General features: G+C 30.9%; 1 pseudogene; it reads left to right on the plus strand.

Annotated features, from left to right (window-relative positions):
• Positions 1-1,520: 1,520 nt before the first annotated feature.
• Positions 1,521-2,694, plus strand: LOC100927419 (annotated as a pseudogene).
• The last annotated feature ends 11,652 nt before the right edge of the window (positions 2,695-14,346 follow it).

Here is a 14,346-nt window from a genome sequence, read left to right on the forward strand (position 1 = left end):
TTAGAACTCCAGATCGGCAAAAACATAGTTAAGGCCAGCAAGATTATTCCCTCCATCGTATTTTAATTATTGAAAATTAAGATTACATTCATTTTTTCCTACTTTCCATACTATGTGACTGACTTATTGAAGATACAATTGACAAGAATACTTTCCTTTCACATGAAATGGCTTTTATTATATATTGAGTATAACACTAAGCATACATTACATAAAGTTATCACTAATTTAATTCAATTTAGCAAACAGTTATATTGTTTCTACCATGTCTTAACTGGTTTTAGGTTGAGAGAATATAATGAGCATAATAGCTACCTTAAAATATTATATAATATTTTATATATTTTATCCCATTTATTCCTTTCTGCCACTCTGAGAAGTAGATTCTGTCATTATCACCTTCAGTTTACGGAAGAGAAAACCAAGGGTAACAGCATTTAAGTGACTGGCTTGTGATGACTCAAGTAGTAAGCATATGAGGAAGGATTTGAACAGTCTTCCTGACTCAAAATCCAGAGCTTTAATTCACTATATATACTTAGTTCTCTGATGCATAACCAAGATAATAAACTAAGGCCCTATTTACTTTATCAAGGAGCTATTGCTCCAATTGTTTGGGAAAGGAATAGTTCAACAAATACACAGATAAGTTCCATGTGGAAATTAGAAATCTAGAGTTCTTCAATTATGAAAGACCACTCTAGGCCCTGTGATATACTACTACAGTGCACCAATGAAAGGGAGAAAGTCCATTGAAAACAAAGGTGACGCTGATACAAATCCACGTTTGTATTGGAGGTGTGGGGAGGAGGGTTAACATCCTTTATCCTATATTCAAGAGCAAGGGAGATGATTTCAGGTTCTAACCAGGCTGATGATAGCAGTATTTTCCATTCATTCAGGAAATATCTATGAGTGAGTGTGTACATCATAAGGAAATGAAGGAAAGATAGTTTGGTCCTGGCCTGATAGTTATTCTTCTTCTGCTAGAGGTAGGATTGTGCTATAGAGATGAGCAAGGAGCAACTATTGCCTTAAGCCCTAAGGAGTGTGCCAGTCCTATTCCAAAACTATGGTAAATACAATTCAAAGCTTGATCAGAAAGAGACTTTGGCTTGTGGCTTCTATTTTAAAAGCAAATCCAGCACATCAATATTTGAGAAGAAATTATCTTAAAAGAGAGTGAGAATAACCTTAGATAAAGGTCTTTATGTGAGAATGATGGGGCTTTTAGGGGCACATGTTTTATGAAGGTTTTCCTTGTGCATTAATGTGTATGCTATTTTTAATTGGATATGTCCTCTGGGAATTTTCATGTATTAGATTTTGATAGCAATTACCTGTAGTCGTCAGAAAAAATATATAGAAAGAATGATCATGATCAATAGCACTAGATAAAAAAAAACAATTTCACCCCCAATAAAGTCCTTCATTAATACTATCTTCAATTAGCAAGTGCTGTGTGTGAACTCAGAACCTAAGCAATTAATGGATCCTAGATCCTTATAGGCTCAATTTTGGAATCCTCCTTATAAGGGACAAAGCTTCTATTGTTAGAGTACCATGTGTATATTTTGAAATAGTATACCACATGCAAACAGGCAACTAAAAACACTATTGAATAGTAGAGAGCATATAGTAGAATAATGAGAGAATTTTTCTTCTTAGAGAATGACGACTCCAGCTACAAGGCTCTTCAATGGCTCTCACTTCCAGGTCAAAGAATTCATCCTTATGGGACTCCCTGGAATCCATAGTTGGCAGCATTGGCTATCTCTACCTCTGGCAGTACTCTACCTCTCCTCCATCAGCGCCAATCTGCTCATCTTTATCACCATCTGGAAGGAACTCAAATTACATCAGCCCATGTATCAATTCCTAAGTGTTCTGTCTATAGTGGACATAGGCTTGGCTACCACCATCATGCCCAAGATATTGACCATCTTCTGGTTTGATGCCAAAGCCATCAGCCTCCCTGAGTGCTTTGCTCAGATCTATGCCATACATTGCTTTGTAAGCATGGAGTCAGGAATCTTCCTCTGCATGGCTTTTGATAGATATGTGGCTATTTGCCATCCCCTCCGCTATCCCACCATTGTCACAGACTCTTCTGTCTTCAAAGCCACAATATTTATGGTACTCAGAAATGGACTGCTTGTGATCCCAGTGCCTGTGCTGGCTGCACAGAGAGACTACTGCTCCTCAAATGAAATAGACCACTGCTTGTGCTCCAACTTGGGAGTCACCAGCCTGTCCTGTGATGACAGGAAACTCAACAGCATTTGTCAGATGATTGTGGCCTCTCTGATAATGGGGGGAGACTTAATCCTGATCATCCTTTCCTATGCTTTGATTGTCTCATCTGTACTGAAGTTGAATTCTGTAGAAGCTGCATCTAAAGCCCTGAGTACCTGTAGCTCCCATCTCATTCTCATTCTTTTCTTCTATACAGTGATTGTTGTACTTTTTGTCACCCACCTGGCAGAGAAAAAGTATCCCCTGATCCCTGTGCTCTTCAATGTGTTGCACAACATCATTCCCCCAGCTCTCAACCCTATAGTATATGCATTTAGGACCCAAGACCTTAGGCTGGGCTTCCAGAAGTTGATTCTGCCAGGCAAAAAGAGCAAATGAGCTCAAAACAGCCAAGCTCCCTGTTGTCCAGTGTGTATATTCTACACTTTCTCAAATTAAGTACAGGTATGATTGGTGCTTTTTGTTTGTGTGTGTGTGTGTGTTTGTGTGTTGTTTCATTTTGTTTTTATTATGAGAGCAAGTTTTTTTAATATCCTTCAGATGTTTACTATTTCTTTAGGGTGTTTTCTAACTTTTTGGATTCATTTTTGACATGTCAGAATACAGCATGGAAATTCTGATGGCCTAAAGAATTTTCTCACAGATCATAACTTACAGAAAACACCTAAGAATGCCTTAGATGAATGAAAAGATCCCATTTGGGTTATGATGAATATTTTAAGCCAAAGAATTTTGTACACCATTTATTTATGGGCAGCTAAGCTGGGTATGTGATAGAGTGACAAGCCTGTAGTCAAAAAGTCTCACCAACTTCTTTCAAATATGACCTCAGACACTTTCTAATCATATGACACTGGGCAATCACGTAACTCTGTTAGTCTCAGATTCCTCACCTATAAAATGAATAGAAGAAGGAAATGGCAAATCACTCCAAGATATTTGCAAAAAAAAATTAAGGGGTCAGAAATGACTAAACAACAACATTCTTGAATCCAAGTACTTTCCATCCTTTTAACACTGACAAAGAGATATTGAATAAAGACGTCATGTAAAAGGACAAGTGTGTCAAAGGAGGAATTGCTGTGCATTGATGCTAATGGTTTACAAACTTCATATTGAGTGAAACTGAATTGAGCTGAGGAGCCACCAGATGATTTTCTTTCTCAGGTCTTAACCAATGAATTCCAAGTCCTTTTGTTTTGTTTTGTTTTGTTTACTTTCACATATTTATTCACCAGTGAGAAAAAAATAGAGATAGATCATATATATATATGTGTGTGTGTGTGCGTGTGTGTGTGTGTATGTGTGTTTGTGTTTAAATATATATATATATATATATATAATATGTATATGTATGTGTTTGTGTTTAAAATATTTATATATGTATATAAATATATAAAAATACATATTTACAAATGCCATACTGTACTTGAAATTATATCTACATTACAACCTTATGCAAAATAAAATATTTAAAGAATAAGACAAAGATGGACTATTTGATCCTAATATCCAGAACATTGTGAGAAGAGTGACATGGTCACACATATCTATGGCTTGTGTGTAGAAAGAATAGAGAGTAGAAAGAAGAGACCTGAGGCAAGAACACCACTGAAGAGGTGTTTTTGATTGAGTAGGTGAGAAGAAACGAGGTCCTGAAGCTGGGGAGAAGAGTCTGTGTAAAGAAAGAAACCAGAAGATTGAGACATGCTAGAACTGATTTGGCAACAGACTAGATTGGAAGAGTGAGGGAATTTTGGGAGCTAAGAGTAACACTAATGTGAATTTAGATGACTGGAAAGATGGGATTTCCTTGAACAGTAGTATGAAGAGTGAGGGAATTTTGGGAGCTAAGAGTAACACATGTGAATTTAGATGACTGGAAAGATGGGATTTCCTTGAATAGTAGTATGCAAAGTCTAAAGAGCAAAAAAAAAATATTAAAGCTGTTTATTTTTCAAAACATATGTGTGCACAATTCTTCAGCATTAGCCCTTGAAAAACCTTGTGTTCCAAATTCCAGTCTTTTTCCATCTTATACTCCCTTACATATTCTTTAATTCAGTGATACTAAATTCTTTTCTGTCCCTCTGCTCTCCTTTATGCATAGAATGATCCCTCTCCTCATCCTTACCTCCTTCAAATGTCAATTAAAATCCCAGCTTTTACACCAAGGCTTTTCCAATTGTTCTAAATTCAAGTGCCTTCTTGTTTGATTATTTCCTATTTATTCACTCTATATCTGGTTTGTACATATTTATTTGTATCTTATCCCCACTATTAGAATAGAAGCTCCTTGAAGATAAGAACTAAATTTTACTTTCCTTTGTAGTCCCACAATCTAGAATATAATAGTAACATACTAAATACTTATGGACATATGCATTAAATAATTTGCTTATGACCATCATGAGAGCAGTAATGGAAAATAAATACAATTTTCCTTATGCTTATCACCTCTCTCAGGAAGTTGGTCAAAGAAATCTTGACATAATGTATTGTTGGAAAGAGAGAGATACAAATAGCTCTCTCTCCATTAAAATGGCACTTCTTCAAGCTGTATAACCAATAATGGAATTCTTCCTTATTTCGAAATGCATGCCCTCTATCAAGGCATTACACACAGCTGGAAAGTGATCTTCCAGGATTCTCTCTCACATATATATGCAGCTAGGTGACACCATGAATAGAGTGCAATGTCTGAAGTCAGGAAAATTCATCTTCTTAAGTTCAAATTCATCCCTTAGACACTTACTACTTAACTCTGTTTGCCTAAGTTCCTCAGATGTAAAATGAGCTGGACAAAGAAATAGGAAAACACTTCAATATATTTACCAAGAAACCCTCCCCAAATGAAGCCACTAATAGTTGCACACAAATGAAAGAGAGACACGCACACACACACACACACACACACACAGAAAGAGAGAGAGAGAGAGAGAGATCCTTTGATAACATACCACATGCCAACTATCATCATCAATACTGGGGCAAATATTCTCTTTAATGAGTTTGCAGACTCATAAGTTTCAAAGTTAAAAATATAAGTTCTTAAATATAAGTTAATAAATTGTGAAAATAAACAAAAAGATAGGGAATGGAAACAACTATGTAGTAGTTGACCTGAAAAAAACTGGGATTTTTGTGTGGATTCATACTCAATATGAATTCAACATTGTCATATGGAAGCTCTAAACAGTGGTTCTCAAAGTTTGGTCCAGAGCATCCTAGGAATCTCTGAAATCCTTTCAAAGAGTCTCAAATTTATAATTACTTTTTATTTTTAATGTGATCAATATCTACAACTATAAACCACATAAACAAAAATTCTTTGGACAGATCTGCAATCATTTTTAATAGGATAAAGATAATGAGAACAAAAGTTTGAGGATCACTTCTCTAAAAGCTAATGCCATCAAACAGCATTAAGAAAAATTAAGTTTTCAGGACTACGCTTGTAATAGATGGGAATTTTCTACAGTTTCGGTGCACAGATTTTCAAAAAGACTTTTATAAACTGGATAACTTCTAGTGCAAAGCAAAGCATATTGTGAAAAGTCGCCAACATGGGGAAGGCTTTTCATGTTGTATGAATATTAACTGAAGGAATTGGGAGTTACATTGGAGAAAATAAGACAAGTTGAGAGCAGGGACAATAGTTGTCTTCAAGTATTCGATTGACTATAACACAAAAGAAGAGTATGACCTTTAGAGAGCAGAATTAGAAAGACTGGATGGAAGTTGTAATGAGGAAAAATTTGGACTTCATACAAAGTGAACCATAGCAGAAGGAAGCAAAGAAAACAATGATTTATTCTGCAACTATTCTGTACCAGGCACTAAGGAAAGTGCTTTACAAATGCCTCATTTAATTCTCACAAAAACCTTTGAAGGTAGATTCTATTATCTCCCATTCTGCAGCTGAGGAAATTGAGGTAAATAGAGCTTAAGCAAATAGTCCAATGTCATAGAGCTACTACCTGACATCAAATTTGAACTTTGTCATCTTAACTAGGACAGTATTCTATCTATTATGCCACTTAGCTACATTTTGGGTAACTTTTAGAGACATCTGAAAATAGAATGGTTACTTCGAGAAATATCATATGATCTCTGATAAGGGATTTCTAAGCAAAGACTAGGTGATCATTTGTCTGGTATATTGTAGAGGTGATTCTTATGCTGGTATATGTTGAATTAGATAGGCTGCTGAAAGTGAAATGTTACTATCATCTAGGTTTTCTCATCATACGAGGTTCAAATTGTACATGCTCAATTCAGGAGAAAAAGGTTATAGTTTTTAAATTTTTACCTAGTTATATTCTAAATATAGATTAAATCTCAGTAGCCCTGAAGTTCCAGGACTCTAAAATCCTCTGAGACATCTAGTCCTATGACTACATGCATCTGGGACCATTCTGTAAGAATAATCCTCAGAGAGTTTAAGCAAGAGTATGTAGTAATGGCCCCAGTCTGAGCTCGACAGGTAAGAGGCTCTCAAAGATTTTGATTGGAAACTTTTTCAATCATGTACAGAGATATTCTCTTTGCTGGCTTTGGGGTAAGTACTATCTATAAGTACTTATATGACTTACATGTTAAAGAGCAAATAGAATTCTTGTATCTGGCTTTAGAAGTTAGAACAATTGGACTGAAGTTGCAGGAAGATAGTCTTGGACTTCAAATAATAGAAACTTCATAATAATTAGAACTTTCCCAAAAAGTAATGAATAACCATCCAGGGAGTAGTTCTTATTCATTTGAGGTCTTCCAACAAAGAATGGCTGGGTAGCTAGGTGGCCTGGTAGATAGAGGACTGGGCATGGAGTCAGGAGTTATAATCTGACCTCAGACACTTACTAGCTGTGTGACCTAGGACAAGTAACTTAATCTTGTTTGCCTCAGTTACCTCATCTGTAAAATGAACTGGAGAAGAAAATGGCAAACTACTCAAATACCTTTGCCAAGAAAACCCCAAATTGGCATCGTGAAGAGATAGCCAAGACTGAATAATAACAAATAAAGAATGACCGACTTCTTGTTGAGAATGAGATTCTTATTCAGCTATATTCAGGACTATAAAAAATATTCCTGACGTTTGTTCTGTCTCTGAGACTAGTTTATTTTGCTTCTCCAATTCATAGAAATTAAAAGTTAGTGGGGGTTAAAATATGACATCAGAAATCTGAAAATCACTGCAACTTAGACATTTACAAGACAGTATCTAATTGTACTCAGTGTGTTCAAATTATCAAACTTTGAAGGATTACATTCCAGCAATTTAAAGGTTACAGTTACTGTGCAAAGACTGTGCACTATAGTGGAAGCTCTGAAACCAGAGAACCATAGATTGTGAAATCTTCCTCTGATTACTGTATCTGAATAACCTTGGCCACTTCACTTAAACACTATGGGTTGAAATTTTCTCACCTCTAAGGTGAGGAGATGAGACAAAACAATCTTTGTTTTAGTTCTAAATCTATGACCTCATGTTTTTGTTAATGCAGCCTGAGTTCATAATAACTGGATTTACCTTTTCAAATGATAAACATTATTTTTGATGAGTGGAAGGGTATTAAATTTCATTAAGAAAATAATTCATCATTATCCAAATAAAGCCATCATAAGGCTTTAAAATGCTCTCATGTTTGAATTCTTTAGGTTCAGTCTGTTTCAGGGATCCTCAAACTTTTTAAATATGGGACAGTTCACTGCCCCTCAGACTGTTGGAGGGCCTGACTATAGTAAAAACAAAACCTTTGTTTTGTGGGCCTTTAAATAAAGAAACTTCATAACCCTGGGTGAGGGGATAATCATCCTCAGCTGCTGCATCTGGCCTGCAGGCCATAGTTTGAGGACCCCTGATTGAAACTTATTTGCATGATGACTGTCATTTAAGAGAATAGTATATCTCTTCTAGTTTTATGATAATCAAGTTGATAAAATTTTCTCACTTCATTTAATTCTGTGATAGAAGACCAAAATGTCACTGGACCAAGAATTGGTTTTTTTGGACTTTACTTGTTTTGGGTGACAGAAAGCCATTAATAACTACTCTTTACTTACACACATTCAAGTCTGCAATCCAGCAACATAAACAATCATCTAACTTACATCTTGCCAGGTTGTCTGTTAGGAAAAGGGACTAAAGAATAAAAAGAAATGTTGAAAAATATAAAACTTTGTCAAACATTCAAATTGGGATTTACCTTGTGTAATACTTCTGATCACTAATTCCAATAATCCCATGAAAAAGGGAAAAGAGAATAGTACAACAGGATTTCTTGATGAAGCCTTGTTATACTGTTGAGGTGTAGATCGAATGTTGAGGTCTAGATTTGGGGTACCTAAATGAAATTAGGGTTTAGTTAGGTCTAGTGGCAGGTTTGGGGTAGAGGGAGTCAAATGGAGTTCCCCTCCAACCCCTTGTATTCAGCGCAAGGATATGGCAGTAAATGAGGTCTAGTAGTGGTGCGGGATTCCCAATAAAAGCATTTACTGGCCTGGAGAGCTAGATTAATAAAAGACGTTTATTACTGAGTTTAGAAGTAGGAGATAGGTGAAGGTAGAGATAAGGGGGGCACTGGACAAAGGGTCCAGTGGACAGAGGATCCTCACATGGCTGCCACGTTTGGAATCTCTGCAAAGAGGGGTTCCCAGCGCAGCCCTTTTAAGTCGGAGACTTAGCTCTAGGGGCTTTGGGGTATAGCCCCAAAGTTGGCTCAGATCCGGGTGGGGCTGGGACAAGTCTGGATCTTCTATTGGAATTCAAAGGGACCAGGATTTGTGAGTCAAAGGGTAATTTACATTAGCTAGGGGGGTTGGGAATCAAAGATTGGAATCTTTCCCACATCAATACTTGTTGATTATTTCCTTTTCTGAAATGTTCCAAAGCATCCCTTTAACAATATATTCTAGAATGCTTCAGCAAATGAAAACCTAGTGCTTAGGCAAAGGATGCATGAACATGATACAAAACATTATGAAATCCATTTTCTTCCCCGTTATTTTGGGGAAAAAATATACCATTAGTTTTTTAAAATTTTTGTTTTTTTTCTAACCTAGCAAATTCTTTTCATTTTATACAATCTTTTAAAGATGTTTGAAATCACATCAATGAAACCAGTGAAAGAAGATTAGTGAATATTTGACAGTCTTTTTCAGTAATCTGAAAGAAAAATTAATTGAGAATTGATGACAAAAATGTGGAAGGCAGTTAGGAACGTTATCATTTTTTTCATTTCTGGATTTCAACTCTCTGTTACTCATTTTTATTCAATTTTTCTGATGATGATCATTCTTTAGAGAAGAGATTAAAAAAAAGAAAAATGTCTGGGTTAATTCTATCTTGAACAGTCTCCCTATTTATTTTCTGATTTCCTATTACCTCAAGCAGAGCTAATGGTTCTTGTTATTGTATCCCTCCTTTACTTCCAAATTTAGCCTTATTTTATCTTTAATCCCAAGTATTCCTGACTCTGTTCTCTAGAGGTATTTGTCAGCCTTTTAGAGTAATATCCCATTTCCTGCCTTTGACTCTGTATTTTATATATTTATCCATTCTCACATAAATTAGTCAAGGTTTTTTCTGAATATTCACATTGTTCTCTTCTTTTTCCTTTCTTTTCTTCCTTTTTCTCTTTTTCTTTGTCTCCTTCCTTCCTTCCCTTCCTCTTCCTCCTGCTCCTCCTCCTCCTCCTCCTCCTCCTCCTCTTCTTCTTCTTCTTCTTCTCCTGCTCTCCACATACTTTTCACACGAATCCATTTAACAATTGGGTTATATTTTTTAAGTTATAAAAAGATGAAATTACATAAAGAAAAACAAATCACATTCTCATACTACTTGAATACACACATAGCTGTGGTCAACCATAATTAAACATGGAATAAATCCCAATATTTGTTAGAAAACACTTATTCAGAATTGAAAACAGTTTAAGTTTCCAACTCCACTGAATCCAGAAATAAATGTACCATCCCTTCTCTCAAATACTCTCTTGTGACAAAAAAATACAAATAAAGAAATAAAAGCAACCACACCAACACATTGGCTATATGTTGATGGTTCATCTCATTATGGTCTACCACATCTCTGTCGAGAATGTGGTAGTGTGTCTCCATAAAAGGGAAAAAAAAAATTTTTTAAAAAAAAAAAAAAAATTTGGGAAAAAATTTTTTTTTAATTTAAACCCGGGCCTTTAAAAAAATTTAAAAAAAGGGAAAAAAAGGGGAAAAAAAAGGGGGGCCTTTTAAAAAAAAATTTAAAAAATTTTAAAAAAAAAAATTTTTTTTTTTTTTAAGGAATTCCTAAAAAAAAAAGGGGGTAAAAATTTGGAATTTAAATTAATTTTAGGAAATTAAAAAGGTTTTTTTTTTTTTCCCTTTTTTTTTTAAAAAAGAAAAGGAAAAAATTTTTTTAAATTTTTTTTCCCTTTTTTTTTAAAAATTTTTTAAAATTCCTTTTTAAAAAAAAATTTTTTTTTAAAAAAATTCCTTTTTTTAAAAAAAAAAAAAAAAAATTAAAAATTTTTTAAAAATTTTTCCTTTCCGGAAAAATTTTTTAAAAAAAAAAAAAATTTTTTTAAAAAACCCCTTTTAAAAAAATTTAAAAAATATTTTTTTTTTTTTTGGGTTCCTTTTTTTCCCCTTTTTTAAAATTTAACCCCCCCCCTTTTTTTTTAAAATTTAAAATTTTTTTTTCCCCAAATTTTTTGCCCCAAAAAAACCCCTTTTTTTTTTTTTTTAAATTTTTCCTTTTTTCAACCTTTTAAAATTTCTTTTCCTTTTTTAAAAAAAATTTTTTTTTTTTTTTTTTTTTTTTTTTTTTTTTTTCCAGGGAAATTTGGGGGGAAAAAAAATTTTTTAAAAATTTTAAAAATTTTTAAAATTTAACCTTTTTTTTTAAAAAAAAATTAAAAAAAAAAAAAGGGAAAAAAAAAAAAAAAAAAAATTTTTTTAAGGGTTTTGGGGTTTTTTTTTTAAAAAAATTTTTGGGGAAAAAAAAAAAAAAAAAAAAAAAAAAAAAAAAAAAATTTTGGAAAAAAAAAAAAAAAGGAAAAAAAAAAAAAATTTTTAAAAAAAAAAAAATTTTTTTCCCCCCAAAAAAGGGAAAAATTCAAACCAAACCCCTTAAATTTTTTTTAAAAATTAAAAACCCCCAAAAAAAAAAATTTTAACCCCCCCCAAAAAAAAAAAATTTTTTTTTTTTAAAAAAGAAAATTTTTTTAAATCCCTTTTTAATAAATTTTTTTTAAAAAAATTTTAAATTTTAATTTTAAAATTTTTTTTCCCCCCAAATTTTTTTTTTTTTTTTTTTTTTTTTCCCCTTTTTAAATTTTCCCCTTTTATTAATTAAAAAAAATTAAATTTTAATTTTTGGGGAAAAATTTTTTTTTAAAAAAAATTTAAAAAAAGGGGGGAAAGGGTTTTTTTTTTAAAAAATTTTTTTTTCCAAAAATTTTTTTTTTTTTTTTTAAAATTTTTTTTTTCATTTTTTTTTATTTTTCCCCTTTTAATATTTTAAAAAAGGAATTTTTAAAAAAAAACAAAAAAAATTAAATTTTTTAAATTTTTTTAAAAAAAACCTTTAAAAAAAAAAGAAAAAAAAAAAAAAAAAAAAAAAAAAAAAAAAAAAAAATAAATTCCCTTTTTAAAAAATTTTTAAATTTTTAAAAAAAAAGGGAAAAAAAATTTAAAAAAAATTTTTCCCTTTCCCCCTTTTGGTTTAAAAAAATTTTTAAATTTTCCAAAAAAATTTTTAAATTTTTTTAAAATTTTTCCATGTTTTTTTCCCCAAAAAAAGGGTTTTTTTTTTTTTTAATTTTTTTTTAAATTTTTTAAAAAAATTTTAAATTTTTAATTTTAAAATTTTTTTCCTTATTTAAATTAAAATTTTTTAAAAAACCTTTCCCCCAAATTTTTTTAAAAAAAAAATTTTTTTTTTTTTTTTAATTTAATTTTTACTTTTTTTTTTTTTAAAAATTTAAAAAAAAAAAAAAAAATTTTTTTTAAAAATTTTTAAAAAAAAATTTTTTTTAAAAAAAATTTTGAAAAAAATTTTTAAATTTTAAAATTTTTTTTTTGAAATTTTTTAAAAAAAAAAAAAAAAAGAAATTTTTTAAAAAAAAAAAATTTCCCCAAGGGAAAAAAAAAATAAAAAAAATTTTTAAAAACCCAAAAAAAAAAAAATTTTTTTTTCCCTTTTTTTTAAAAAAAAAAAATTTTTAATTTTCCCTTTTTAAAAAAAAATTTTTTTAAACCAAACCCCAAATTTTTTTAACCAAAATTTAACAAAAAAAAAATTTTTTTTTTTTTAAAATTTTTTTTTAAAAAAAAAGGGGGGGGGGGGGAAAATTGGAAAATTTAAAAAAAATTTTAAAAAAAAGGGGAAAAAATTTTGGGGAAAATTTCCTTTGGGGGGTTTAAAATTAAAAAAAAAAATTTTTTAAACCTTTTAAAAAAATTTTTTTAAAAAAAGGGAAAAAAGGGGAATTTCGGGGAAAAAAAAGGCCCCGGGGTTTTTTTGGGGGTTTTTTAAAAAAAAAAAATTTTTTTTTTTTTTTAAAAAAAAATTTTTAAAAAAAAATTTTTTTTTAAAAAATTTTTTTTAAAAACCAAAATTGGGAAAAAAAAAAAATTTTTTTTAAAAAATTTAATTTTTTTTAAAACAAAGGAAAGGGGAAAAAACCAAAAAAAAAAAAAAAAACCCCAAAACCCAAAAAAATTTTTTCCCAAAAAAAAATTTTTTAAAACCCCCGGGGCCTTTTTTTTTCCCTTTTTTTTTTTTAAATTTTTTTTTTTTTTTAAAGGAAAATTTTCTTTTTAAAAAAAAAAAAAATTTTTAAATTAAAAAATTTTTTTTTTTTTTTTTAAATTTTTTAAAAAAACCCCGGGGGAAAAAAATTTTTTAAAAAAAAAAAAAAAAAAAAAAAAAAAAAAAATTTTTTTTTGGGGAAAATTTTTAAAAACTTTTTCCCCAAAAAACCCCTTTAAAAACCTTTGCCTTTAAGGGGAAAATTTTTAAAGGAAAGGGAAATTTTTTTTTTAAAAAAACCCTTTTTTTTTTTTTAAAAAAAAAATTTTTTTTGGAAAAAAAAAAAAAAATTTAAAAAAAAAAAATTTAAAAAAAAACCCCAAAATTTAAAAATTTTTAAAAAAAAAACTTTTTTTTTTGGGAAAAAAGGGGGAAATTTAAAAGGGGTTTTTAAAACATTTTTAAAAAAATTTTTTTTAAAAAATTTTTTTTTTTTTTAAAATTGGTTTTAAATTAAAAGGGGGTTTTTCCCAAAAAACCCCCCCTTTTTGGTTTTTTGGGGTTAAAAACCCATCCTTTTTGGGGTTTTGGGGGAAAAACCCCCTCCCCCTTTTTTCCCCATAAACCTTTATTTAAAAGGGGAAAAATTTTTTTTTTTCCTTTTTGGGTTTTCCCCCCCCCGGTTTTTTTGGGAAAAACCAAATTTCCCGGTTTTTTTTGGGAAATTTTAAATTTTCCCCCCCAAAAAAACCCCCTCCCAAAAATTTCCCCTTTTTTTTAAACCAATTTTCCCCCAAAGGGGCCAGGGCCCCCTTTTGGGGAAACCCCTTTTTTAAAAAAGGGGGTTTTTTTCCCTTCCAAACCCTTTTTTGAAAGGGGGGTTTTTTTTTTTTCCCTTTTTTTTTCCGAACCCCTTTTTTTTCCCCCCCCCTTCCCGGGGGTTTTTTTTTTCCCCCCCCTAACCCGGTTCCCTTTCCCCCCCTTTTCCCTTTTTTGGGAAAAAACCCCAAAAAAAAAAAGGTTAAAAAAATTTTTAATTTTTGCCTTTAAGGCCCCTTTTTTTAAAATTTTTAAAAAAAAATTTAAAATTCCCAAAAATTTTTTTTTTAAATTTTTTTTAAAAATTAAATTTTGGTTTTTTTAAATAAAATTTTTTTTTTAAATTTTTTTCCCGGGGAAAATTTTAAATTTTTAAAAAAAATTTTAAATAAAATTTTTGAAAAAGCAAAAACCCCCCTTTTCCTTTATTTGGGCCTCCTCTGCAGATTGACACAAAGCCTTTAGGCCCGATATCTCACATTTGTGCTATAGTTATTACTTATGTTCCTGCTTTCTTC

The sequence above is a fragment of the Sarcophilus harrisii genome, chromosome 3 (assembly GCF_902635505.1).
Source record: "Sarcophilus harrisii chromosome 3, mSarHar1.11, whole genome shotgun sequence".
Taxonomy (NCBI): Eukaryota; Metazoa; Chordata; class Mammalia; order Dasyuromorphia; family Dasyuridae; genus Sarcophilus; species Sarcophilus harrisii.